Raw genomic sequence first — 26746 nt, 5'->3', positions numbered from 1 at the left:
ATGGGAGGCAGGGAATGGAGACAAGAATCAACATGATTGTTATCCTGAGCAAAATCATATAAAGTGGGAAAGAAATCTCCACATGGAAAGGGCTGCTATGACCAAAAGGGCAATGAGAGAAAAACATTCAGGGCAACCATAATCATTAGCTGGTGGAGTCTACCAATGACCTCTTCCATGCAAAGATGAGGTGGCCATCTACTCAAGTGTGATTCCCAGACTTCTTACACATCTTAAGAGAGACAGAAACCTGCCACTCACTCAGATGACCATGGAGAAGCATATGAATATATTCTTGATCAACAGCTTGAATAGCTCAACTCTGGATGATCATTTAAAAAGGAGAATAATCTTGAATTCTCTACTGTTCAGCTCTTATCAAAAGCTTAGTTGTAGGAAGTTTAACATTCAGGAAAGACTGCATAAAGGATCTGCTGTTCCTATGTAACCTTTCCAACTGCCACTTTTGCCTTTTGTTGTTGTTGGTAGAATTTAACTTTGTTTGGATATCTACCCTGATTCCATCTGATTCACAGTTAACTCCTCCTTCAGGGTTAAAGTGGGATCAGTTCAATTCTAAGCCAGTCATAATATTCTCTCATGCTCCCTGCTAGGGCTGGTTTAAGGGTAGGCAGGTGACCCACTTCTAGCCAATGAGACATGGGGGGAGTCTGCTATGAAGTTTCTGGGGTAGGCTTCCTTGTTCCTATAAGGAAAACAGAAGAATAGCCAGAACTCTTTCTTCTTTTGGATAATATTGCAACCACCTCACAATCTAGAAAGGAGCAACCCAAAGTCAAACACATTGAAGATGGTGGAAAAGATAGTTCACTGATGGCACTAGAGAGCTGCCAAGTCAACGAGCTCTAAAATCTACCATAGAGATATCTGTTAGGAGGGATAAACAAAATTCCTTGCAGTTAAATGGATTTGGAAGTGCAGTGTTCTATATTTGGAGTAACAGATACAGCAAAAATTCTCCTTTATCCAGGATGAAAAAAATTGAGACAGTTAATTGTCAAGAGTTGGTTAAGTGACAAAAATCATAAAAATTACATAAATATTATTTTCATTTAAACATGAATAGACATTCATTCACCAATCTCTCTATATATAGGACAGACCAAGGAGTTTTCTTTGTGTACAGGAATCTGCTGATTGGTATTACATACCTTGTTTCTTACATAAACCACCTCCATAATGTGTACTTACACCTTTCCAGTGGGTTTTTTCATCTAAATTAATAAAGGTACTTGCTAAGTAATCTGAATGCAGAATCCACATGGAGTTGCTACAATTTTTTCACAAAAATCTAGTTGTTTCACTTATACAAAATTTAAAAGCAATTTTTGACTTATTCTCATCAAGTTTTTCCAAAGCATTAATATTTGTTTTCTTAGAGATCTCTTTTTGCTTTAATGTTTATCTAATATTTAAATTAATACATTAAGTCAAATTTGCACAAACATACACACAGCTGGCTCATGGTAAACATAAAATGCAACTAGAGGAAGTACAAGTGCACAGGTCTATCTAAGTAGCCAGCAGGCTGCTACCGTAATTCAGCATGCTGTGGACAGCAGTCATGATGCTTTTCTATTTCTTTAGAAGCTGAATCCTGAAATATGGTGAAGCAAAGGTCAATTAAGAAAACTTGTGAACTTGTGCTTTATCAGGCATAAAACTTACAAATATACTCTCCCATTTTGTAGGTTGTCTTTTCACTTTCTCAATAATATTGTTTAACAAAAAATGTTTCATTTTTATGAAGTCCAATTTACTTTTTCTTTTGCTGCTCATTCTTTTCATGTCAAACCTAAGAATCTACTGCAAAACCCAAGATCACGAAGATTTACCCCATAGCTTCTTCTTATAGGTTTATAGTTGTAACTCTTAACATTTAAATCCTATTCTTTTGAGTTAATTTCCACAGAGCTCAATATTCATTCTTTTGCATGTGGTTATCCAGTTGTCTCAGTACCATTTTTTGAAGAAACTATTCTCTCTCATCCCCACTAAATTAATGGTCTTTTGAACTTCGTTGAAAATTAACTGGCCATAGATGATTGCGTTTATTCCTGGATCTTCAAATCTATTCCATTGGTCTAAATGTCTGTCCTGATGCAAGTACCACACTGCTTTGATTACTAGTATTGTAGTAACTTTTTAAATCAGCAAGTATAAGTCCTCAGACTTTGTTCTGTTACAAGATTGTTTAACTAATCAGGGCCTTTTGAAGTTTCACATGAATCTGAGGATTTGCTTTTCTATTTCTAGGGGGAAAAATCCATTTCTATTTTGACAAGTATTGCTTTGAATCTGCAGGTGACTTTGAGGAATATTGTCATTTTAACAATATTAAGTCTTCCAGTCAATAAAAATGGAGGTCTTTCCATTTATTCAGGTCTTAATTTGCTTCAGCAATATTTTATAGTTTCCAGTGTATCAGTCTTTCACCTCCTTAAATTTATTCCTACTTTATTTTTTTGCTTTCTTAACTTCCTTTTAGAATTGTTCATTGCTGGTGCAGAAACACAACTGATTTTTTGTGTATTGATCCTATACCCTGTAATTCTGCTGAATGTCTTTGTTAGTTCAAGCAGTTTTTGTGTATGTGTGTGTATGCATTATTTGGGGTTTTCTATATATGGAATGACATCATCTGCAAAAGTAGAAATAGTTTATTTCTTCCTTTCCAATTTAGACACTCTTTATTTGTCTTCCTAGCCTGAATGCTCTGATTAGGACTTCCAGTAAAAATGTTGAATAATAACGGTGAAAGCAGACATCCTTGTCCTGTTCCTGATCTCAGGGAGAAAGCCTTCAGTCCTTTACCACCAAGTATGATGTTAGCTAGGGAATTTTTATAAATGCCTTTGTCATGCCTTTATCATGTTCCCTTCTCCTAGTTTTCTGAGTCTTTTTGTTATGAAATAGTGTTGAATATTGTCAAACACTCTTTCTGCATCTCTAGAGATGATTATGTGTTTTTTTCCCTTTGTTCTATTAATGTGGTATATTATATTGATTACTTAGTGGTTACATTGGGGATTACAGTTACTATCCTCTGCTTATAACAAACCTATTTGATTTGATAACTTAACTTCAATAATATGCATTATATCTATTTCTAGTCCCTTTATGTTGTTATTGTCAAATTACATCTTTATACATTGCACATCTGTTAACATAGGTTTATAATCATTGTTTTAGACATTAGTCTTTTATTTATTTTTTTAAAGATTTATCTATTTATTTATTTATGAGAGAGAGAGAGAGAGAGAGAGAGAGAGAGAGAGAAGCAGAGACACAGGAGGAGGGAGAAGCAGGCTCCATGCCGGGAGCCCAACACAGGACTCGATCCCGGGACTCCAGGATCACGCCCTGGGCCAAAGGCAGGTGCCAAACCGCTGAGCCACCCAGGGATCCCCAGTCTTTTAAAACAGATGGGAAAGACAAAGAGATTACAAACTAAAATTACAATAATACTAGTTTTATATTTACCTATAGTTATCTTTATCAATGATCTTTATTTCTTCATATGGTTTCACGTTACCATCTAGTATCCTTTCATTTCAGCCTGAAGGACTCTTTAGCATTCCTTGCAGGGCTGGTCTACTAGCAATGAACTCCCTTAGCTGTTGTTTATCTGAGAATCCCTTCATTTCACCCTCATTTTTGAAGGATAGTTTTGCCAAATACAGAACTATTGGATAACAATTTTTTTTCTTTCAACACTTAAAATGTACCCTCCCATGGCCTCTATGGTCTTGGTGAGAAATTGGCTGTTCATCTTACTGAGGACCCCTTGTTTGTGACTAGTCAATTTTCTCTTGTGGTGTATACCAAGTTCTCTCTTTGTCTTTGTCTTCCAACAGTTTGATTATAATGTGTCTAGGTGTGGATCTCTTTGGATCTACCCTGCTTTGAGTTTTTTGAGCTTCTTGGATGTATACATACAATCACACCTTTCATAAATTTTGGCAAGTTTTCGGGCATTTATTTCTTCAAATAATCTTTCTGCCCCTTTCTTTCTCTCTTCTTTTAGGATTCCCAATAATGCATATATTGCTAAGCTTGATGGTGTTCTCTAGGTCCCTAAGGCGCTGTTGCTGCAGCTGCTGCTACTGCTTCACTTTCTGATTCTCAGACTAGAGCCATATCTTCACATTTGCTGATTCTTTCTTCTGTTCAAATCTTCTGCCTAATCCTTGTAGTGATTTTTTTTTTCATTTCAGCTATTGTAACTTTCAGCTCCAGAATATCTATTTCATTCCTTTTTACAATTCCTATCTCTGTATTGGTATTCCCTACTTGGTCATACATCACTCTCCTGATTTCCTTTAGTTATATTTATCTATTTCTTTCCACTCTCCCAGCATGTTTAACACAGTTAATGTAAAGCCTTTGCCTAATAAGTCTAATGCCTGGGCTTCCTTGTGGGTGGTTTCTGTCAATTTTTTTCTTCCTATAAATAGGTCATACTTTGCTGTTTCTTTGTATGTTTTGTCATTTTTTGTTGAGAACTGGACATCCAGTTGAGAACTGGATAAGGGTTTCATATTCAAAAAATGTAAAGAACTCTTAAAACTTGACAAAAGGACAAACAGCCCAATTTGAAAATGGGTAAAGGATCCTGAAGAGATATTTCTTCAAAGTAGATATACAACTGGTCAATTAGCATGTGAAAAAGATGTCCAACATCATTGGTTATCAAGGAAACACATATGGGAACCACATCAAGATGCCATTCCACACTCACCAGGTTATAATAAAAAGATTTAAATTAAAAAAAAAAACAGAAAATAATAAGTGCTGTTGAGGATGTGGAGAAATGGAAACCCTCATAAATTCCACTGGGAAATGTAAAAAGAGATCTGTGGTTCCTCAAAGGGTAAAATAGAATTACCATATAACCTAGCAATTGCACTCTTAGGTATATATCCAAAAGAATTTTAAAAACAGGTACTCAAATGCTTGTTCACAAATGCTTACAGCAGCACAATTCATAATAGCTAAAAGGTAAAAACATCCCAAATATCTAGGAACATATGAATGGATAAACAAACTGTGATATGTATATACAATGGAATATTATTGAGCCATGAAAAGGAAAGGAGTACTGACACATCCTATAATTTGAATGTGATTCAAAAACACTATGCTAAATGAAAGAAACAAGGCACAAAAGGTCATTTGTTGTATGTTTTATTTCATGCAAAATATCCAGAACAGACAGATCCCCCACACACAAAGCAGATCTGTGGTTGCCAGGGAGAGAAGAGGGAATGGGGCTGATTACATAATAGTTATGATGTGTTCTTCTGGGGTGATGAATACTTTTAAACTCTAGGTGGTGGTCGACAACACTGTGAATATTCTAAATGCCACCAAATCATATGCTTTGAAATGGTAAACTGCATGTTGTGTGAATTTCACCTCAATTTAAAGAAGAAAAAAACTTCTACTGTGTTTAAATTATGGCCCTTAATCAACCCTAAGCATCAGAGCTTCATACTTCAACTTCACTGCTTTAATCACCCAATAGAATCACTTCTACTAAATTGTACTCTGGCATTATGTATTTGGCGTGAACTGAGTAACATTACAAGTACTCGCTGTGTGAAAATCATTATTGTAGCCATTGGAAAAATGTCCATAGGATGCTGGCTTCCCTGTCACACAGTGCCCTCTTCACACGAACCCACAGCGTATTTCCACTCAGGCCTCCATTCCTAAAAAGGCTCCTGGATAAATAGTAGGTTTTTAAACTTTATAGACACTGTGTCGCTTGACATGATTGCACTAGAGGTGTTTAAGGGAACCTGTTCCACTCATATCACCTTCTGACAAATCTCCAGAGTAGGCAGCAAGTCTTTAGATCTTCTCAAGTGTCTGAACCAGGAGAAAAAAAAGAGAAATGAGAAAAAGCAAACACCACCAGCACACTGATGGCAGAAGACTGTGGTGAAGGTCCTCAAACTCCTGTAGCTCAGGCCTGCAAACACTCTGGACCCCCAGCCAACTTGGGTCTCAGAGACGCTCAGCCCTGGCAGGACACTTGCTCTGAAATCAATGTTGTGTTTCAACTTGTGGCACCCCTTAAGTTGAGCCAGCTGTACCCAGGAAGCTCAGATGTGAATTTATGGTTCATATTCTATAATAGAAGTACTGGTTCATGCACTTCTATGGGCTTCAACTTGTAGTGGTCCCTGACTTTCACCTTCACAATTTTATCTTTCTTTTGTATCCTATTTCTACTAAACACCCATTTTTTTAAGGACAAAGTGGAATATAAATAATAGGAAAATGAGTGTCATGTTACCGATCTGTATGGAAAGTAAGCAATCAAGGAAGAAAGGAAAAAAAGGAGGGAGGGAGGGAGGAAGGAAGGATGGATGGAGCAAATCTATCTATACATATAACTGCAATCCCCTTCTATGCAGACCCTCCATTTGAGTAATAATATTTAAGATAAATTCTTCAACTTTCCTCTTTTTTTTTTTTAAGACTTATTTATTTATGATAGACATAGAGAGAGAGTGAGGCAGAGACACAGGCGGAGGGAGAAGCAGGCTCCATGCCGGGAGCCCAACGTGGGACTCGATCCTGGGACTCCAGGATCGCGCTCTGGGCCAAAGGCAGGTGCCAAACCGCTGAGCCACCCAGGGATCCCCAAATTCTTTAACTTTCCTTATGAGATATCTCATTTTTCAATCCATCATTTGAAATGACAGCACTTATGAGAAACTTTAATCTAAGGTTATCTACTGCCCAGACTGGGGGAAATTACTAATACTTGTAAGAGAACTAGTCTCTGGTATAACTAACTGACTTCTCCATTTTATCATATACTTTTATCCTTATAATGGTTTTATTGTCAGCTACAAATTCATTTTGAAAATAAGCAAAGTTAACCAAAGAAAGAATAATTCAATGGTCATTACTTCTTTCCTTTCTCCCTTTCCAACCCAGCTTCCTGCATCACCATTAGAATTCTGCTCAATGTGTACAACTTTTTAATCAATGGGCACAATCATCTCAAGCTGTATCTTAAGAGATGTACAATAGTGCTGAAGAACAAAAAAAGAACGTGATGAGATTAAACAACACTTCTAGGGATGCTGGAGTAGCTTAGTGGTTGAGCAACTGCCTTTGGCTCAGGTTGTGATCCTGGGATCCTGCAATTCAGTCCCTGTAGGGAGTCTGCTTCTCCCTCTATGTCTCTGCCTGTCTCTGTATGTCCCTCATGAATAAATAAATAAAATCTTTAAAAAGAAACAGAAAATCAACAGAGAAAATTAATGAAATCAAAAGCTGGGGGCAGCCCCGGTGGCTCAGCGGTTTAGCACCACCTTCAGCCCAGGGCGTGATCCTGAAGACCCAGGATTGAGTCCCATGTCAGGCTCCCGGCATGGAGCCTGCTTCTCCCTCTGTGTCTCTGCGTCTCTCTCTCTCTCTCTCTCTCTGTCTGTCTCTCATGAATAAATAAAATCTTAAAAAGAAAAAAAAAGCTGGTTCCTTACTGACATTTCAAAAATTCAGAAACTCTTAGCCAGATTAAGAAAAAAGAGGACACAGATTAGTGACATTAGAATGAAAAAGGGGTCATCACTACTGATCCCAGGACACTGAGGATAATAAAGGAATACTGTGAACTAGGTCCACAGACTGAATAACCTAGATGAAATGGACCAAGATCCTGAAAGACACAATCTAACCAAAACTCAAAGAGAAATAGATTGTCTGAATAGGCCTATATCCATTAAAGAAATTGAATCAATAATCTTCCAAAACAGATACGCCAGGCCCAGATGGGTTCGCTGGTGGATTCTACCAAACATTTAAGGAAGAAATTATATAAATTCTCTATAATCTCTTCCAGAAAATAAAAGTAGAGAATACTCCTTAACTCATTCTAGTATTAAAAACCAGACAAAGACATTACAAGAAAGAAAAACTGTAGACCAGTATCTCTAATGAATAGAGATACAAAAATCCTCAACACAATATTAGCAAATCAAGTTCAACAATCTATAAAAAAGCATGTGGTGCAGAAGGATAAGCAACAAGCTTGGGCTCAGAAGGCCTGGATATGAGATTCAATCTGTCACATGCTATTTAACATCATTGGGCAAATCACTGAATCATACTTTATCATAATTGACACCTGCCTATCTACTGTATAGTAATAAATCGAATGAGAAAAAATGTGCACAACCACATCAAATTATATCGTTACTTCAAATTAGAAAGCACTAATTGAATGAACAGCAACAATGATACTCCGAATGACAAAGGTCAACGGCAGGAGTTACCAAAATTAGAGCCACAGGTTTGCTCTTGGATAGGCGTCAAATTCACCGTGTTATTCATGGCAATAGACTATAGCTCCCAGCCTAAGCAGGCACCCAGAGGATGCTCAGGCACCTCCAGGACCTTAACAAACTCCCAGAAAAATGACTTAAAGATTCAGATCCTACAGACAGTAGCAGGCACCGCACCTCTCAGGCACCACCTAAGTACTTGACAACACTGCCATCCTATGCTTTTGCAGAAACTGCATTTATCTTCCACTAAGCATTCTGGCAGACTGCTTTACCGGAACCTATTACATAGCCACCAATTTATTTGAAAAAGGGAAGAAACAGATACACACAAAAGAAATTCATTACCCACGGGATATGTCACAGTTAATGGTAATTAATCAAACTTTTTTTTCCCTTCGTGTAGAAAACCAGCCACATAAATAACCATATCGGAGAATCAATGGAGCATCTGTTTCATCCTTTAAAAAAAAAAAAAAAAACAACTAGCAGAATGCTACTCAGATTTTCTGATATGCCTAAAGAAAACCATTTTCAGAAACAGGAGATATATTTTCAATTGAAAAAATAAATCTGTAATCTCCTAAATTTGTTTCCTATACCATTATCACATCCTTTTTTATATATGTACAAGACCTATTAACACAGGTGTACTTGATTGTAAACACATATTAAAAAAATTTAGGCTAGTGCCATAAGATACAAAGATAAAAGCTCGGGAATTTCCTGCGGTGTTTTAGGAAAGCAAATTTCATTAGCAAATATTTCTGTACATCCAAATAAAATAACTATACTTATAAAAAATGTCTAATCTTCTGAACTCCTATTTCCTGAACAAAATGAAGGAAAAATTATGCCCTCCATAAGTAGCCAATTTATTCTGTCAATGCCCTAAATCTGTGTGTTTTTACTGCCTTTATTACTGGTAGTATCACCCAGATTCAAATTTCACATATTTTGCTATCCCTTCTAAAACTAAACTCCATACGAATCTTCATTCCTATGTGCTTCAGAAAATCAATATTTGCACAGAGATACTTATTTAGCCAAGTGCCATTAGAACCAGTATCCATAACAAATACCCAGGGGGCAGCCGCAGTACTTTTCAGTACCTCAGCAACTTTGGTCCGCTAAAGATACCTTAAACATAAAAGCTATACATTACTATATCTATGGTGAGTAACTTATTTGAAAAATATACAATTTAACACTACCAACTGTTTCATCTAAGTTTCTCTGATTTAAGGTATTTCAAAGAAGAATGCTTAGACTTTTCTTTCTAAACATATTTTCCTTTGAATTCCCTAAAAATGTATTTGACTGGATGAGGCCATTAATTACAAGACCACAATAAATACTACTAATAATAGCTAAGGCTTCAATAGCACGTACAATGTGGCCTGCACGGTTTTAAGTACCTTATATATAAACTAGTAAAGGCATACCTCAGGAACGTTGTGGATTCAGTTCCAAACCACTGCATTCAAGTTTCTGTCACAATAAAGCGAGTCAAATGAACTTCTTGGTTTCCCAATGCATATAAAAGTTATATTTACAGTATACTGTAGTATTTTAAGTGTGCAATAGATTACATCTAAAAGAATCAATGTGCATATCTTAATTTAAAAATACTTTATTACTAAAAAATGCTAACCATCATCTGAGCTTCCAGTGGGTCATCATCACTGATCACAGATCATTGTAACAAATAATGAGAAAGTCTGAAATACTGTGAGAATTACAAAATGGGACACAGAGATATGAAGCGACCAAATACCTTTGGAAAAATGGTGCTGACAGACTTGCTTGCTGGCAAGGTTGCCACAAATCTTCAATTTGTAAATAACACAGTTACCTGTGAAGAGCAATAAAATGAAGCACAATTAAACGAGCTATGTCTGAATAGTCCTTACAACAACTCTGCGGGATAGGCATACTATTATTCTCCCTATCTCACAGCCAAGGAAACTGAGGCAGGGAGAGATGAAGTGACTTGCCCCAGGTGACAAGGAGCAGAGCCGATTCAACCCAGGCAGGCTGTCTCCAAAATCAGTATTCTTCAGGTTAGATTACACAGCATTTCTTCGGATAGATTAGCAGATTTAATTTTTTTAATAGGTAGATTTTATGTGAAGAGAATAGCTGATCTTGATCTAGTCCAGGGGGGAAAAAGGAGATTTTTCTACATCTATGAACAAATAAAAATGAGGAGGTTCCGTCTCACGATTTACCTGATGATTGCCTTCTTTTACTGAGTTGCTAGCACATCAAAATGGTCCTCGTGGGGCCCAGAAAAAATAAAGAGTGGCACAAAGTCCATGAGGATGCTAATCGGCAATCTCTATATGCTTCCCTCTTCTCTCTGCACAAATTTTAAAGGTTACCCATGTCCTCCTGGACATCTTCTATGTTGGCAATTACAAGTCATTAAAACAGTCTCTGATAATGTCCTGATAGTATCCATAAAGTCTCTACATAAAGATTCTTCCAGACAATAGCTAAAGACCTATAAACAGTAGCAGGGTCTGCTCTGTGACTTCCAATCATCAAAATGAAAGATTTCCAGAAGAAAATGGGGAGAGGGAAGTAGAATCTGGGTGGAGAACGGAGGGAAATGCATGTATTTCTAACTGGCATGCATCAGGGCTTTGTGGCCATTTTATAACTACATTTACTTTATGAAGTCATATATCAAAACTCAGTCAGGAATAACGTGGTCAAGGAAAATGAGGTTGTTAAAGAAAACGAAAGATGTAGAATAATCTGAACCATCAGCTGGACGGGTTCCATTCAGCTGGCTGGACTTGTACTGGGCAGAATTGGCTTCATGCAGAAAAGAGAGAAGTTCAAATCAGTAGGTAAGCCACAGGACCCAGGATTTCCACCCAGAGAAGGCAGCAAAGCCACATGGATAGAACAGGTGCCAGGACTCCAGTTCTTAAGGAATAAACAAGCAAAAGAAAACGGGGACTGGGACTCATATATACAGAAAAAGTCAAGTTACAGTCTTTCACTTTCCCTTGCCTTGCACTCACCAAAGGAGGTTAGAAAGCTTCATAACCTCTGCCCCAATACAAAAACACATCTTCAGACCCTCTGTGCACTGTTGTTCTCTTCATCTACACTTCTCAGTGAGAACCAGGAAGGATATAATAATCACTTCTACTTACTGCTTAATAGTTTTCTAAACTTGTTTTAACAAGTTCATACATTTGCTTTTCAGCATTTTACTTTGAATTGAAGATTACAAGGTTTTATCTTTTCATGAAGATTCCAATGTGTAGAAAAATATTGAAGACAAAGAGAAGTAAATAGTGAAATCCCCCTAGACCGAGTCAACCTTATTTCATTCTCAAGGATACTCAAGGAATAGAGCCAAGGCCAAACAGCATGGCCACGCCTATCCAGACTGCCCTCTTCTTTGCTGGAAATGAGGTTGGGGTAAAATATCTTTACAACTGGACTCTTCCAAGTCCTGAAGCAACTATTCCCTAAATTCTGGTAGGTCCTTCCTCCCTATAAAACAGGAATCCCACGGAAAAAGGGGCTTGCTGCAATCATTCTGCAGAGGTGGTCTCTAAATTCATATATATACCAAACACTACTGCAGCCCAGGGTTTCTAAACCTCAAGACTACTGATATTGTTAAAGAGAAAATATTCTGACACGTGGCAAACCAGTAAGGAAGATTTTACTTAGGACTATGACCAAAAGGTTTCAGGGTTATAGAAATAGGAGAGAGAAATCAGGGCAGCCCCGATGGCTTAGCGGTTTAGAGCCACCTTCGGCCCAGGGTGTGACCCTGGAGGCCTGGGATCCAGTCCCATGTCAGGCTCCCTGCATGGAGCCTGCTTCTCCCTCTGCCTGTGTTTTGGCCTATCTCTCTCTCTCTCTCTCTCTCTCTCTCTCTCTCTCTCTCTCTGTTTCTAATAAATAAATAAAATCTTTAAAAAAAAAAAAAAAAGGAGAGAGAAATCAGGGTCAACCCCAAATTCAGAAAAGACAAGTGGGAATTTCTATCAACCCACAAGCAGAGTGAGGGATTCAGCAGATGGGAAATTACTAAGACAAGATATCAAGGATGGAGGATTCTTACTAAACTGATCTAACAGGATTTTTTCTTGCTGAACATAGATCAGAGTGATTAGATATCAGGGGTGGGGCGGGGGTATGGAATTTGATCAGGAATCAGGGGTGATCAGATATTAAGGACGGGGGAATTTTCACTAAACTGACTCAGCAGAATTCTTGCCAAAAATGACTTAGGCAGGCCAAAAACAGGCTTGGAGCCAAGCAAGGTGGAGACCTAGTCAACAAGGCTCAGAGGAGCCTAACTAAAGTTTAGGCAAGAAGAGTGTCTTTGTCAACATTTTGGATCAGTCAATCCTTTGTCTTGAGGGACCATTCTGTGCATTGTAGGATGTTTAGCAACATCTCTGGCCTCTACTCACTAATTGCCAATAGCATCCACACCCCCCATAGTTGTGACCACCAAAAATGTCTTAGGACATTGCCAAATATCCCCTGGTGACAAAACTGCCTCTGGTTGAAACTACTGCTTTAGACCAAGGGTTGGCTGTTTATATTAAATATAAATATTTTAGGTCCTATAGGATACATACACAGTTGATTCTTGAACAACATAGGTTTGAACTACATGGGTCAACTTATATGTGGTTTTCTTTTCCAATAAATATAGCACTATGACTGTATTTTCTCTTCCTTATCGTTTCTTAGTAAGTTTCTTTTCTCTTACTTTAAGAACACAGTATATAATACATATAACATACAAAATGTGTGCTAATCATCTGTTTATGTTATCAGTAAGGCTTCTGGTCAATAGGAGGCTATTAGTAGTTAAAGTTTCAGGGAGTCAAAAGTTACCCATGGGTTAGAAAATCCTGAGCAGAGAGATCTGTGCCCCTAACCCCCTACATTGTTCATGGGTCAACTGGTTTTTATACAAAATCCTGTTTTCATGTGTTTTTTTTTGAAGAGAGAAAGAGTGTGCATGATGGGGTGGGCCGTGCAGGTATAGAGGGAGAGAGAGAATCTTAAGCAGGCTCCATGCCCAGCACAGAACCCGAATGGGGGTTCAGTCTCACATGCCTGAGATCCTGATCTGAGCTGAAATAAAGAGTTGGACACTTAATCGACTGAGCCTCCCAGGCATCCCCTCTTTTTTTTTCCAACCATTTAAAAATGCATAAACTATTCTCAGCAGGTAGATTATTTAAAAAAACAAAACCAAAAACAGGTAGCAGGCCAGATTTGGTCCATGGGCCACTGTGTGCCAAACTCTACTTTAACTATTACCTTTTCAAATACATATAGGTAGTATTATATTTAATAAAATATCAATTTACTTAAAAGTATGAATATAAAATAATTAACATTTTCTCAATTGAGGGAAAGAGAATTAGGAGCAAAATCTTTAGCAGCCCACAGACTGTTTTTACATTAGAAAATTATGCTCATTCTCAACAGTCTGTAGAAAGCCATCCAAAAAACATTCCCACAAATCTGCTCTTTCCCCACCAAACATAATCTATTCCTAGGTCCCCAAATCCCCAACTACATAGTGTTGATTTGGAGGTTTGTTCTTGTCGTTTTTTAACTGACACTACTTTGATTTGCATTTAACATGTTTTTCATACACCCTCTTCTTACCTAACATTCTGGAATGCACCTCTAAAATTAATTTATTCCTTGCTACAGAGTCTGTGAATATGAAAGAGGTCACTGGGACACCTTATTTGCTTACGGGTCACTCACATGAACCCATATGTTCCACAATCGTCTCATTTTTGCCTCTAGAAACAAACATATACTCATATACTATAGAATTGCCCTGGAAATCATGACAAGTTCAAAAGGACCCTAGGACTACACACAAGTTATACTCCAATCCAGCTACTAAATGTGAGAATTTAAGTTTTGTGGCACTTTTGTTTTTAACAACTACAACAATGCCACAGGGGAAAATAAAAAGACCCAGCAACTTCTGTTTTCTCAATTTACTAGTTTTCATTAAGTAAGGTCTAAATTATTAGGAAAAATAGAGATAGGATCTCTAAACAAATTTAGAGGGGGTGCCTGGATGGCTCAGTCATTTAAGCATCTCCCTGTGGCTCAGGTCATTATCTCAGGGCCCTGGTATTGAGTCCTGAGTTGGGCTTCCTGTTTGGCAGGATGCCTGCTTCTCCCTCTCCCCTGGCCTGCTAATGCTCCCTCTCACTCACTATCTCTCTCTTTCTCTCTCATAAATAAATAAACAAATAAATAATAAATAAATAAATCTAGCTAGCTAGCTAGCTAGCTATCTTTAAAAAAATACATTTAGAAAAACATGTCTAATATGTAAACCACAAACTCTATAGTATACATCTGCCATTGTTTACTCTTCTTTGATTAAAACATCAATATACAACTTCACCTTTGATGCTGAGACCCTAAATAGCAAAGCAGCAGTTGATCATCAAGAGAAGACATATTCTTTATATTCAACTGAATTCCTTTTTAAAATCATAAAAACAAGATGTTGTCATTGCAAAGAAAGTATAAGAAATATAAAGATAGTAAAAGTCACTGAAAGCACAAGAGATAAACTATTTTTAAAGCTTTAATGTCTTTCCTTCTAGTCTTTTTCCTATTCTTTCTAATAATTTCATAAATTTTACAAAATCAGAAGCATAAGTATTTATGTACACATTTGGCAAAAGAATTGGCAACAAATATCAACAAATGAAAGATCTATATCTTTAAACTCTTCTGTTCATTCTTCTATAAATCTACAAGAAATCTCTCAGAAATCTATTACAAATGTCCTAAGTCTTTCATCAAAGAGTATTTCCTTTTTTTTTCAAAGAGTATTTCTAATAGTGAAAAATTAAAACAAGCTGTATTCAAAAATAAGAGAAGGATTAAATATAAATGGAACATCCTTGAAGTGGAATGAAGGACAACTGTTTAAATTGGATTTTTTAAAAAGATTTTATTTATTTATTCATGAGAGAGGCAGAGACATAGGCAGAAGGAGAAGCAGGCTCCCCACAGAAAGCCCAATGCGAAACTCAATACCACAACCCCAGGATCACGACCTGAGCCAAAGGCAGATGCTCAACCACTGAGCCACCCAGACATCCCAAACCAAACTTTTTTAAAAATGAACTTAATGACTTGGGATCAAATCTTGATTCCTGCTCTTTCCCTTTAATATTATATCCTGAGAATTTTCCCACATCATTAATTTATCAAAATTATCCAATTTATAGAATTTAGATTATAGATTAATAGAAAAGTGAAGAGAAGGAGATTAAAAATAGAAATTCCTTACTTCTTAATATCCCTTGCCAAATCTTTTGCTTAAGTATTCTTCTCCCAACAAAAAATAGGGACACATCTCTATGAGACTTTAAAAGGTATTCTCAAGTCATTAAGTGTAAATACCCAGAAAAAGTAATAGTTCAGATGTTACATGTGAGTTAAATCTCACAAAGTATCTCAAAAGATTGCTAATTCTCTTTCCTCATTTTTTAAAAAAATTTTGTTTGAGAGAGACAGCGAGAGCGAGAGAGCGCACACTTGCAGGGAAGGGGAAAGGGGAATGGACAGAGGAGGAGGGAGAGGGACAAGCAGACTCTGTGCTGAGTGAGGAGCCCCATCCAGAGCTCAATCTCACTACGCTGAGATCATGACCTGAGCCAAAAAGAGAGTCCAATGCTTGACCAATTGAGCCACCCAGGTACCCCTTTCTCCTTCTCTGCTTTCTTATTAACAGAATCCAAATTTTATAGCAAGTAATCAAGATCTGAGGCAAAAACTCTTATCTCCTAGCTTCCGTTGCAGCCAAAGGTGATACTGTGATACCATCCGACCAATGAGTATAAGGGTAAATCCATGGAAGGCCTTTCAGGAAAGCCCCTAAAGGAGGTGGGGGCAAGAGGCAGACTGCTGGCAAGCTCCCTCTTGCATTTTGACCTTTCCCTTCTTTCCTAGAATGAGGACCTACAGATGGCTAGACTTCTGATACCCACCTGGAGATGGCAACATGGGGGCAAGGATCACACCCAGGAGAGTGAAACAATAAGACAGAAGGACCTAAGTCTCTGATAATCAAGAAACTACTCTACTAAGCCTGGACAGCCTACTGCTGGACTTACCTTTTGTAGAAGAAAAATAACCCCCTAATTTGTTTGAGTCACTAATGCTGGTAGTTACTTATAGGTGAACATAACCCTAACTGACATATCAACTTCTAGAGTTATTTTTAAAAAGGTAAGTAGATGGAACTGGCAGGAATCAGTTAGCTCATTTAAATACTTGTTTACTCATGCCCACAATCAATATCTACTGAAGAAATACACTGTGAAATGGAAACACAGAAGTAAAAAATGTGTCTTACAGTCTAAAAGAAGCAACTGAACAGACAATTAAAACACCGTGTGATGAACCACATGGTAGGGAAGGAATGGTATGCTACAGGAGCAGATAAGAAGTGTTTAACTCAAACTGTTGAATGGTAAAAGAGATCAGAGGTGGCTTTCCAAATGATCTGTAATTTAAGCTGAGACTTGAAAATGGAAATGGTAGTGTCAGCCAGGCAAATGGAGCACTGAGGGAAGAGTATTCCAGGTGGAGCGAAGAGCATATACAAAGGCCCAGAGGAAAAAGAGGGAACATGCCATAATGTGGGGAGTATCAACAATCTACTAGGCTAGAGCACAGAATTAGAGTGGGAGTGAGGAAAGCACTCTTCCTAGGAACCACCAAAATTACAGATGCCAACTCTTTCTGTGCCAGACTAGACTCCAAGGGTTTTTTTTTTATTGTTCTTTTATTGCTATAAATAGAAATTAAGGACCAAGAGAGGCAAAAACAAAGACATCATTTATCTTTTGTTTTCTAACTCTCCAAATGTCAAGCACCATCCAGATATTACCTGCACCTTTCGAACTCTCTGCCCTATGGTGAAATTCTTCAAATGTTTAAGGATTCTTCAAATTTCTTAGAACTGCTGGGGCTTACTCAACAGCAAAGTGGAATAACAGAGGATTCACCCAACACTAGTTGAATGATCACGGAGGGGTTAGGCTGGTGAGTGCAGGAGTGTCAGAATCAGATTTACTACAGGGAAGAATAATACGCTAGCAACAATATAAAGAAATGGATGGGAAGACGACACAGGTTACAATAGCAGGGGTGAGAGATGATGGAGGCCAGGACCAGAATACCTACAATAGAAAACAGAGAAGTGGATGTGTGCTTTTGAGAGAGATTTAATAGGTGGGCTTAAGAGGACTGAGCCGACATGCTGGAGGAAAGAGGGTGCAGTAAGGGTAATCCTAGAGGGTTGGGCTACTGGCAGAGGAAGGCAGCAGAAGACAATGACCAAGACTACATACTCTGGGACTCCATCCCCACCAATTAGCAGTTCTGGGACCTTGGGGAAGTTACTTAAGTGCCGAGTGCTTCGGTTTCCACATTAGTATCAAGGGAAAACAGTAGAATCTATCTCAAAGGATTTTGTGAGAGTTACATAAAAGTTCTTAGAACAATGTAGGGAATGCTGGATAAATGGTAGCTACATAAAGGATGATGATGATGATGCCATTCACTAAGACAGCGAACACGAGGGGAGGCACAGATTTCGAGGGAGTAGAAAGAGGAGTTCCATATCAGATACTTTCACCTGATATGCCTGGGGGACATCCAGGAGGCCACTGATTGTATGGGCTAAAGCTCAGAGGGGGGAACTCTGGAAAGGGAGGTATTAAGGGGACACTTGAGCAAGGTCTGGCAAGCACAGAGATGAGGGCCTTGAGGGGAGAGCATGTAGGTAAGATGAGGAGGAAAGGAAAGCACCTGCACAGTCCCTAGGGAACACCAACATTCAGGGGATAAAGGAAAAAAGACTGAGAAGGAGCAGCCACTAAGCCAAGAGCAAGAGTCACAAAAAATAATTCTAATAAGGTTGTACCATGGGCCGCCTGGGTGGCTCGGTCAGTTAAGCGTTTGCCTTCAACTCAAATCATGATCCCAGAGGCCTGGGATCCAGCCCTGTGTCAGGCTGGGTGGGGAGTCTGTGTCTCCCTCTCCCTCAGCCCCTGCCCCCCTCATGTTCTGTCTCTCTCTCTCTCAAATAAATAACCTAAAAAAAAAAAAAAAAGATTGTACATAAAAATTGAAGAAACAAAAGTATGAATGACACTCAAAGGAAGAAAAAATTTTTCCTCCACCCTTCTAGATTCTTTTGGCTGGTCTAGTAATAAATTGACATAAGACTGATTAACAGGACAAAAACAAATTTCATTAAATATATTCAGAAGCCCCATAAAACATGTGACCCACAGGCAGTTGAGTATTTGAGGCTTCTATACCATTCTGAGCTAAGGAGAAGGGGGCAGGGGTCTGAGACTTCAAAGGGGAAAAAGATAATTTATAGAAAGAGGGAAGAGCTAATGTTTGGTAAACAAATGTTTTCCATGCCATGCAAAGAAAGTGGGACACAGAAAGAAACTTGATCTCCAGGCCTTCCCCACAGCTTACCACACGTAGACCATATTCCTTGTAGTTATCTCTGGTGACAGTTCTCTTCCTGGACCAAGCCCTTTATATAAATTCTTTTAGGCAGCTTAGGGGGGAGTCTTCTTGGGCCTTGACTGAATCCAGCTCAAAGTAACCCATATGCCAAAGTGGCACATTTTAGGGAGGCTTGATCTGAACTCCTTCAAAAATCAGAAGAGAGAGGGCAACCCGGATGGCTCAGCAGTTTAGGGCCACCTTCAGCCCAGGGCATGATCCTGGAGACAGAGGATCGAGCCCCACATCGGGCTCCCTGCATGGAGCCTGCTTCTCCCTCTGCCTGTGTCTCTGCCTCTTTCTCTTTCTCTCTCTCTCTCTCTCTCTCTGTCTCTCATGAATAAATATTTTTTAAAAAAAAGGATATTTCAGCAAGAGAATAGCAAAAAAAAATCAGAAGAGGGAAGTGTATCACACCTACGGAATAAGCTCAGAGATTAGAAATAAGGAGTAGGGACAAAAAGATCTGAATAAATAACAGTATTGCCTGAGAGCCAGCATTTAGAGTTTATTAATTATTTTTATAAATTATCTAAAAGAACCACATAATAAAATCTCCAAGTCTACAAGAGTCAGAAAGCTCTTTCAGTGAGCAAACTGCCTTTCCTATGAGGATAAGCCTCAGAAAAATCTCCTATAGTAATCTAAGTAAACAAGAAAGAATAAGGCTTTTCAAGGAAAGAAGTCAGAGCATAATGGCTTCAGTGAAAAATAATCCAAACTGTATTTTGCAAATAAAGTTCTGGCCAGGGCATCCGGGTAGCTCAGCAGGTTAAGCCTCTGCCTTCAGCTCAGGTCATAATCTCAGGGTCCTGGGATCAAGCCCTGGGTGATCATCAGGCTCCCTGATCAACAGGGAGTCTGCTTCTTCCTGTGCCTCTGACTCTCTGCCCTCTCATGCTCACATACCCTCTCTCTGTCAAATAAATAAAAACTTTTTTTTAAAAAAAAAGTTCTGGCTCCCAAGCCTTCAGTTATTGAACCCCCCCAAAAAAGCCACTTTAGGGATCCCTGGGTGGCTCAGCGGTTTGGCGCCTGCCTTTGGCCCAGGGCGCGATCCTGGAGACCCGGGATCGAATCCCATATCAGGCTCCCGGTGCATGGAGCCTGCTTCTCCCTCCGCCTGTGTCTCTGCCTCTCTCTCTCTGTGACTATCATAAATAAATAAAATTTAAAAAAAAAAAAAAGCCACTTTAAATCTTATTACTTTGGGACTTGAAGGAAACTCAGAGATATCCACTGGTTCAGATCATAGATATAAGAACTTGCTAAAAAGCAGATAGTGGAGTCGTCCAAGATCTGAATCAGAATGTCAGGGTATGAGGTTAGAAAAAATTTACCGGTTTTTGAAATTTTTAAAATAAGCTCACCAGATAATTCATGTGCACACTAATATTCAAGAACCCTTAACCCGGGGATCCCTGGGTGGCTCAGCGGTTTGGCGCCTGCCTTTGGCCCAGGGCGCGATCCTGGAGTCCCAGGATTGAGTCCCATGTCGGGCTCCCGGCATGGAGCCTGCTTCTCTCTCTCTCTCTCTCTCTCTCTCTCTCTCTGTGTGTGTGTGTCTATCAAGAATAAATAAATAAATAAATAAATAAATAAATAAATAAACAAACAAACAAACAAACAAATCTTTAAAAAAAAGAACCCTTAACCCTTGATTTATCTGATCAGGAAACCAAGAGCTAAAGAATATGAATGACTTGGACAATAGTACATAGCTAATGAGAGTGTCTACAGCAATTCTCAAATTTTAATATGCATCAGAATCATTTGAGGATTTTGTTAAATATAAATACCTGAGCTCTACCTTCAGAGTTTCTGATTCAACCCAAGAATTTACATTTCTAACAAGTGACCAGGTGAAGCTGCTGCTGTTCATCTGGGGACCACATGTCAACAACTTCTGGTCTGCACTAGAGTCATTAGAGACTTGTCTCTGTGTACAATTCACTGCAGCCCTGTCTGTACCCTTAAAGACCAAGTAAATGTAATGTGTTTCAGGAACGATGTTGAAATGAAATAGAAAACATGACCAAATATAAATTACATACATTTGTTCTAAACCATTCTGGTAAACTACAAGACACATACAGAGCTGGGAAAGATCCAAACTAAGCTAGAATGAAATTACAAGGGTCATGGAACATGTGAAGAAATAAAAAATTACTGAATAAATAAAATTTCTAAATTCACAAAGAAGGTAAAGGTAGATCATGATTTTTAAATCTATAAATTAAGAAAAAGTACATGCAAAATAAACACATTTCAGAATGATAACATTAGACAGCTGGTTTGATTATCTGACTATAAGTCATCTTAGGTATCTCTTTGTTTTGGTTACTCAGGAAATCTAGTCCCAAATCAGTTTTGAGGCTAGATTTTTTTTTTTTTAATTCAAAACCACTTTTGAAAATGGTTTCCCACTGGTCCCACACAAAGCCATGGGAGCCACAGAGAAACATTCTTCAGTCATTGCCCCAATCCTGCATGACTCAGATATCCGGTATTACATCAGAAAGATAACATTCTAGTGCTGCTCTACCTGCTACTCTTTTCTCATGTAGATTTAAGTCTTAACCCTGAAATACTATATTCAAATATGTAATTCTCTCAACAGCTCAGGATATCTATAATTGCCTCTATCTACCTGCTATTTGTCTCGCGCTGTTCTGAGAACACATTCAAAATCCAAATTCCAGATGAATTCCAACGACAGCATCTCCTCAGGACCATCAGACACATTTTATATCATATTGTCTCCAACTCCTTTCAAACTCATTTCATTTGTGGTACTTGCTGTGCTACCTTTAGTATCTGCTATCATTTCCTCCAAAGAAAGTAATACACCTACACCTAAGTGTCCTTTCATTAGCCATGTGACTCCTACACCCACCTAGCTGCTCCCTCTACTTTCTAAGTACTCTGGCCCAGGCTTTCCTCTCAGTCCCATATATTTGCTTTTATATTCTTCCCACTTGGCGCCCAATACCCTCCTCACCTCCCAAAAATAACCTCACTTCTAACGATACAATATCCGGGTTTTGACCTTTTCAAAACCAGTGTAAATATCATTCTGTCAACACATATACTGCTTTTTACAGCTAAGAGGCAAAAACAGGTTCCAAATAACTTCCGCTACACAGACAGGTGAATGGTTTGTGCTGGTTAAAGGTTTTTCCCAGGATTCAGTACTGGTTATTCTTTACCACGAAAAAGTTGATGCTGTTCATTATCTTGAAACCAAAGCTCCCTAAAACATGAGAAGATCCCTCATTGGCCAGAGTTAATTGGGAAAAACTCTGTAATAGGTCACATACACATACACACCCATACCTAAAAACCAAAACTCAGAGTTTACAGTAATCAAAGCCCAAATATAAGAAGTCACCGCCTACCAATTAACAAGCAAAATTTAAACACAGGCTCTATGCCAACCTATATTTATTAAATCTCAGTCTGAAGTGGGCTTCAAATCTATGCAGTGCCCTTTTGTTTCTCAAATGTCTTCTTAATTACAAACAGAGGACTTTCTGGGAATTCCTACATAGATACAACACAGCCATTTATAATCTTCTGCTTTTCTTTTCCTTAACCTCCTTAAACTGTCTTTAAAAGTATAAACTTTGGGGTGCCTGGTGGCTCAGATAGTTAAAGTCTATTTTTGGCTCAGGTCATGATCTTGAGGTCCTGGGATTGAGCTCAGCATTGGACTCCCTGCTCAGTGGGGAGTCTGCTTCTCCCTCTCCCTTTGCCCTTCCCCCGGCTTATATTCTCTCTTGCTCTACTCTCTTTCTCAAAGAAATAAAATCTTTAAAATTAAAATTAATTTATTGATTAATTAAAAGTATAAACTTTGCTGGGGCACCTGGGTTGCTCAGTCAGTTAAATGGCTGCCTTCACTCTGGTTGTGATCTCAGGGTCCTGGGACTGAGCCCCGAGTAGACTCCCTGCTTAACAGGAAGTCTGCTTCTGTCTCTTGCCCCACTCATGCTCACTATTGCTCTCAAATAAATAGATAAAATCTTTTTTTAAAAAAAAAAGTATAAACTTTACTTCAACAAATAGTGTTGGGAAAATCAGATACATGCAAAGGAATGAAGTTAGACCCTTACTTTACACCATATACAAAAATTAACTCAAATGGATCAAAGACCTAAAATAACAGCTAAAGCTAGAAAACTCTTAGAAGAAAACACAGGGAGAAGGAAAGCTTCATGACACTGATTTGCAGAGGCAATTAAAGTGAAAATAGACATACTGAATTACAACAGAATTTAAAACTTCTGTGCATCAAAGGACAGACTGAGGGATGCTCAGGTGGCTAAGTGGTTGAGTGTCTGCCTTTGGCTCAGGTTGTGGTCCTGAGGTCCTGGGATCGAGTCCCACATCGGGCTCTCCACAGGGAGCCTGCTTCTCCCTCTGCCTGTGTCTGTGCCTCTCTCACTGTGTCTCTCGTGAATAAATAGATAAAATCTTAAAAAAAAAAAAAGAGTGAAAAGGCAGCCCACAGAATGGGAAAAAATATGTGTAAGTCATATATTGTATAAAGGGTTAATATCAGAATATGTTTTAAAAAAACTATAACTCAACAACAAAAAGACAAATGACTCAATTAAAAAATGGACAAATAACTAAATATTCCTCCAAAAAAGATACACATATGGCCAACAAGCATATGAAAGATCTTTAACATCACTAATCATTAGGGAAATGAAAATCAAAACCACAAGATCCCACCTCAAATCCATCAGGATGACTGCTATCAAAAACCACCAAACAAAACAACAACCCAGTGTAGGTGAAGATGTAAAGAAACTAGAACTGTGAGAATGTAAAATGATGTAGTTGCTGTGAAAAACAGGGCTTCAAAAAAATCAAAAATGGAATTACCATTTGATCCTGCAATTCTACTTCTAGATATAGACAGCCAAAATAACTGAAATCAGGGACTCACACATATTTATACACCATGTACACAGCAACATTATTCGCAATAGCCAAAAAGTTGAAGCTACTCAGGACACCTGGGTGGTTCCATGGTTGCACGATTGCCTTTGGCTCAGGTCATGATCCCAGGGTCCAGGAATCAAGTCCTGCATTGGGCTCCCCACAGGGAGCCTGCTTCTCTCCCTCTGCCTATGTCTCTGCCTCTTTCTCCATGTCTCTCATGAATAAATAAATAAAATCTTAAGAAAAAAAATGTTGAAGCTACCCAAAAGTCCATCAACTGATGAATGGATAAACAAAATGTGGTAAAATAGTACTCAGCCTCAAGAAATAAGGAAGTTCTGACACATGCTACAACACGGTGAATGTTATTCTAAATGAAATAAGCCAGTAACAAAAAGACAACCGCAGTAGGATTCCACATACAGGAGGTATCTACAAGAGTTAAATTCATAGAGAGAAAGTAAAATGGTCGTTCCAAGGGCTGACGGAAGGGGTAAATGGGGAGTTACTGTTCAGTATAGCGTCAGTTTTGCAAGATGAAAACATTCTGGAGATCAGCTGTACAACAACATGAACATACTTAACAATACTGAACTATGTACTTAAAAATGGTAAAAACAGTAAATTTTATGTTGTGCATTTTAACACAGTTTTTAAGCATAAACTTAATGGAAGACTTCATACCAATAAATTAAATATATTTATTAAATAAATTAATAAATTAAGAAACAATCCTCTCAAGGTTAATAGCCTTTACTTAGAAATCTACAGTCATGTTTTTATTTTACATAAAGTGCATTATCTCTCAATATCAACATGCACAGAATAGTTGTGTGTATCTTTTAAAGTAAAGGTATAATCTGTACACTTGAAAATAACTAAAAAATGACACTTTATACACAAGGCTCGCATTCCCTAAAATTAATGAATTTATAGGAACCATTACTAAAGAATATCCATGGTAATGAAAATAACTTCATATCAAAGGCTACTATTTCATTTCATGTTAATATTCCCTTTCATTTGAGGGGTTCAAAGAGCTTCACAAAATCTCAGGACACTACAAAGTATTTTTTCTGTTTGAATCACAAATTACACAGCAACACTTTCCACATGATGTTTCCTGAAAAATGCTGGGTTGGGCCCAGTCAGTTGGGCATCCAACTCTTGATTTCAGCTCAGGTCATGACCTCAGGATTGTGAGATCAAGCCCTGGGTCAAGCCCTGCAACAGGTTCCACACTCAGCGGGGAGTGTGCTTGGGATTTTCTCTCTCACTCTCTTTCTTCCCCACTTCCCACTGTCTCGAGCACTCTCTCTCTAAAACAAAAAATAAATAAATCTTTAAAAAAAGAAGAAAGGAAAATGCTGGGCTGGATGCCAAGTGAGTGTAGCATAGATTCCAGGGACCTCTGATGCCCACCCACTCCTCTTAACCATCCACATTTGAGTAAGAGAGCTAAGGTACAACTTATTAGCAAATTTGAACAGCAGGTATTTCATAAAATTTAGTATTTGGCATTTAGATGTCAAAAACAGATTTATCCATCTGCATCTAAGGAAAAAAATATATCTGTTTTGAATTTAGACATAAAGTTCAAAGTACAGTTTTATTCAATTACATTCTCAATTTGATCTAATAATAAGCAACTTGAGAACATAGTCCTGTGTTGTTTTATTCAAAGCAAAAATCAAGGAAATAACTATGCAACACCTTTACATAAAAAAATACAAAGATGAGATGAGATAGAAGTAGGATTTTACTACGTTGAGAGTGTCAGTCATTGATGGTACTTGTAAAATGCAGATTCCCAAACCTTCTTCTCCGTACAGTTCTGATTCTGACCCATTAGATTGGGGCCTAATAATTTGAATTTTAAAGTGCATCTTTAACAAGCACTCTAATAACACTTGAAGTAATAGCGCAAAACACACCACCAGTAAGATGCAAATTACAATGGCTCAGAGATATGCCTTATAAGGAAGTTTAGATCTCATCTTATTTAACCTAATCTGTACAGGAGCCCTTTCTACAGTGAGGACAGATTGACTGATTCTAATAAGAAAGAGTGCCAACATTTACATAGCCAAATAAATAGCACATGCTTCTCTCTGTAAGCTCCAAACCCTATTGCCTATTTTAACAATACTACCATTGTTTGAAACCTAGAGTCATCTCTTTTTAGAATTAACTTTCAATACAGTGTATAAGCTTTCAAATACACAAATTACAGAAAGGAAAATTGTTTTCATTGTATTATTGCACCTTCTGGTTTTTAATCAATATTAGAGCCCCCAAATTCATCACCCTACCTCTAAAGGAGTTTAGACTACTTCCCAAATATACCCACCTCCAGGGTTGAGATTTGCCACTACAGAAAATGAGACCAGAGGATCAAGATGTTGTTCCAAAAAATAAACACATGAATTTTAATGTTTTGAGCAGAGGACAGCTTCTTAGATAAACTACTTTGAACAAAATAATGTTCACTTGGACATGTGAGTTCAAGTAGGCTTTTTTTTAAAGCATGTTATTGAATATCACTAAACTCATCTCAATAGTAATAAGACATTACCCGTGATTGCTCTCTTCAGTAGCCTACTGCTGGGCTGTATTTGCTCACTTCACTGTATCAAAGGAACAGAAAAGATTTCTCCAACTCTTGGCACTGCTGGAAACTCCCAGAAGACTTTCAAAATCTATAGAAAGGAATAAAAAATGTCCTGCAATCATTAATAAATTACAAAACCCAGATTAAGATTCTCTAGTCTTCTCCCTCCCTTTCACCACCATTTGTAGTACACTGAAGTGGATTCTCCTCAGACTGCACTTACCTTTATCAATCATAAAGGAAATTATAAGCAAAAAGTCCTGTCTCCACCCTT

The 26746-nt window shown here is 38.1% G+C and overlaps 1 protein-coding gene across 1 annotated transcript in view; it reads right to left on the bottom strand.

Moving 5' to 3' along the window:
* Positions 1 to 26746, bottom strand: part of FHIP1A (FHF complex subunit HOOK interacting protein 1A) — a 230711-nt gene that overhangs the window by 135989 nt on the left and 67976 nt on the right. Inside the window, exons 2-3 of the mRNA XM_072724824.1 lie at positions 26437 to 26560; positions 10105 to 10182 (exon numbers count right to left, since the gene is read on the bottom strand). The gene's annotated coding sequence lies outside the window, so the exon portion shown is untranslated. The remainder of the gene's footprint in view (positions 1 to 10104; positions 10183 to 26436; positions 26561 to 26746) is intronic.

Source organism: Vulpes vulpes, chromosome 10 (assembly GCF_048418805.1).
Source record: "Vulpes vulpes isolate BD-2025 chromosome 10, VulVul3, whole genome shotgun sequence".
NCBI classification, from domain to species: domain Eukaryota; kingdom Metazoa; phylum Chordata; class Mammalia; order Carnivora; family Canidae; genus Vulpes; species Vulpes vulpes.
This window is presented reverse-complemented; position numbering and strand designations above follow the sequence as displayed.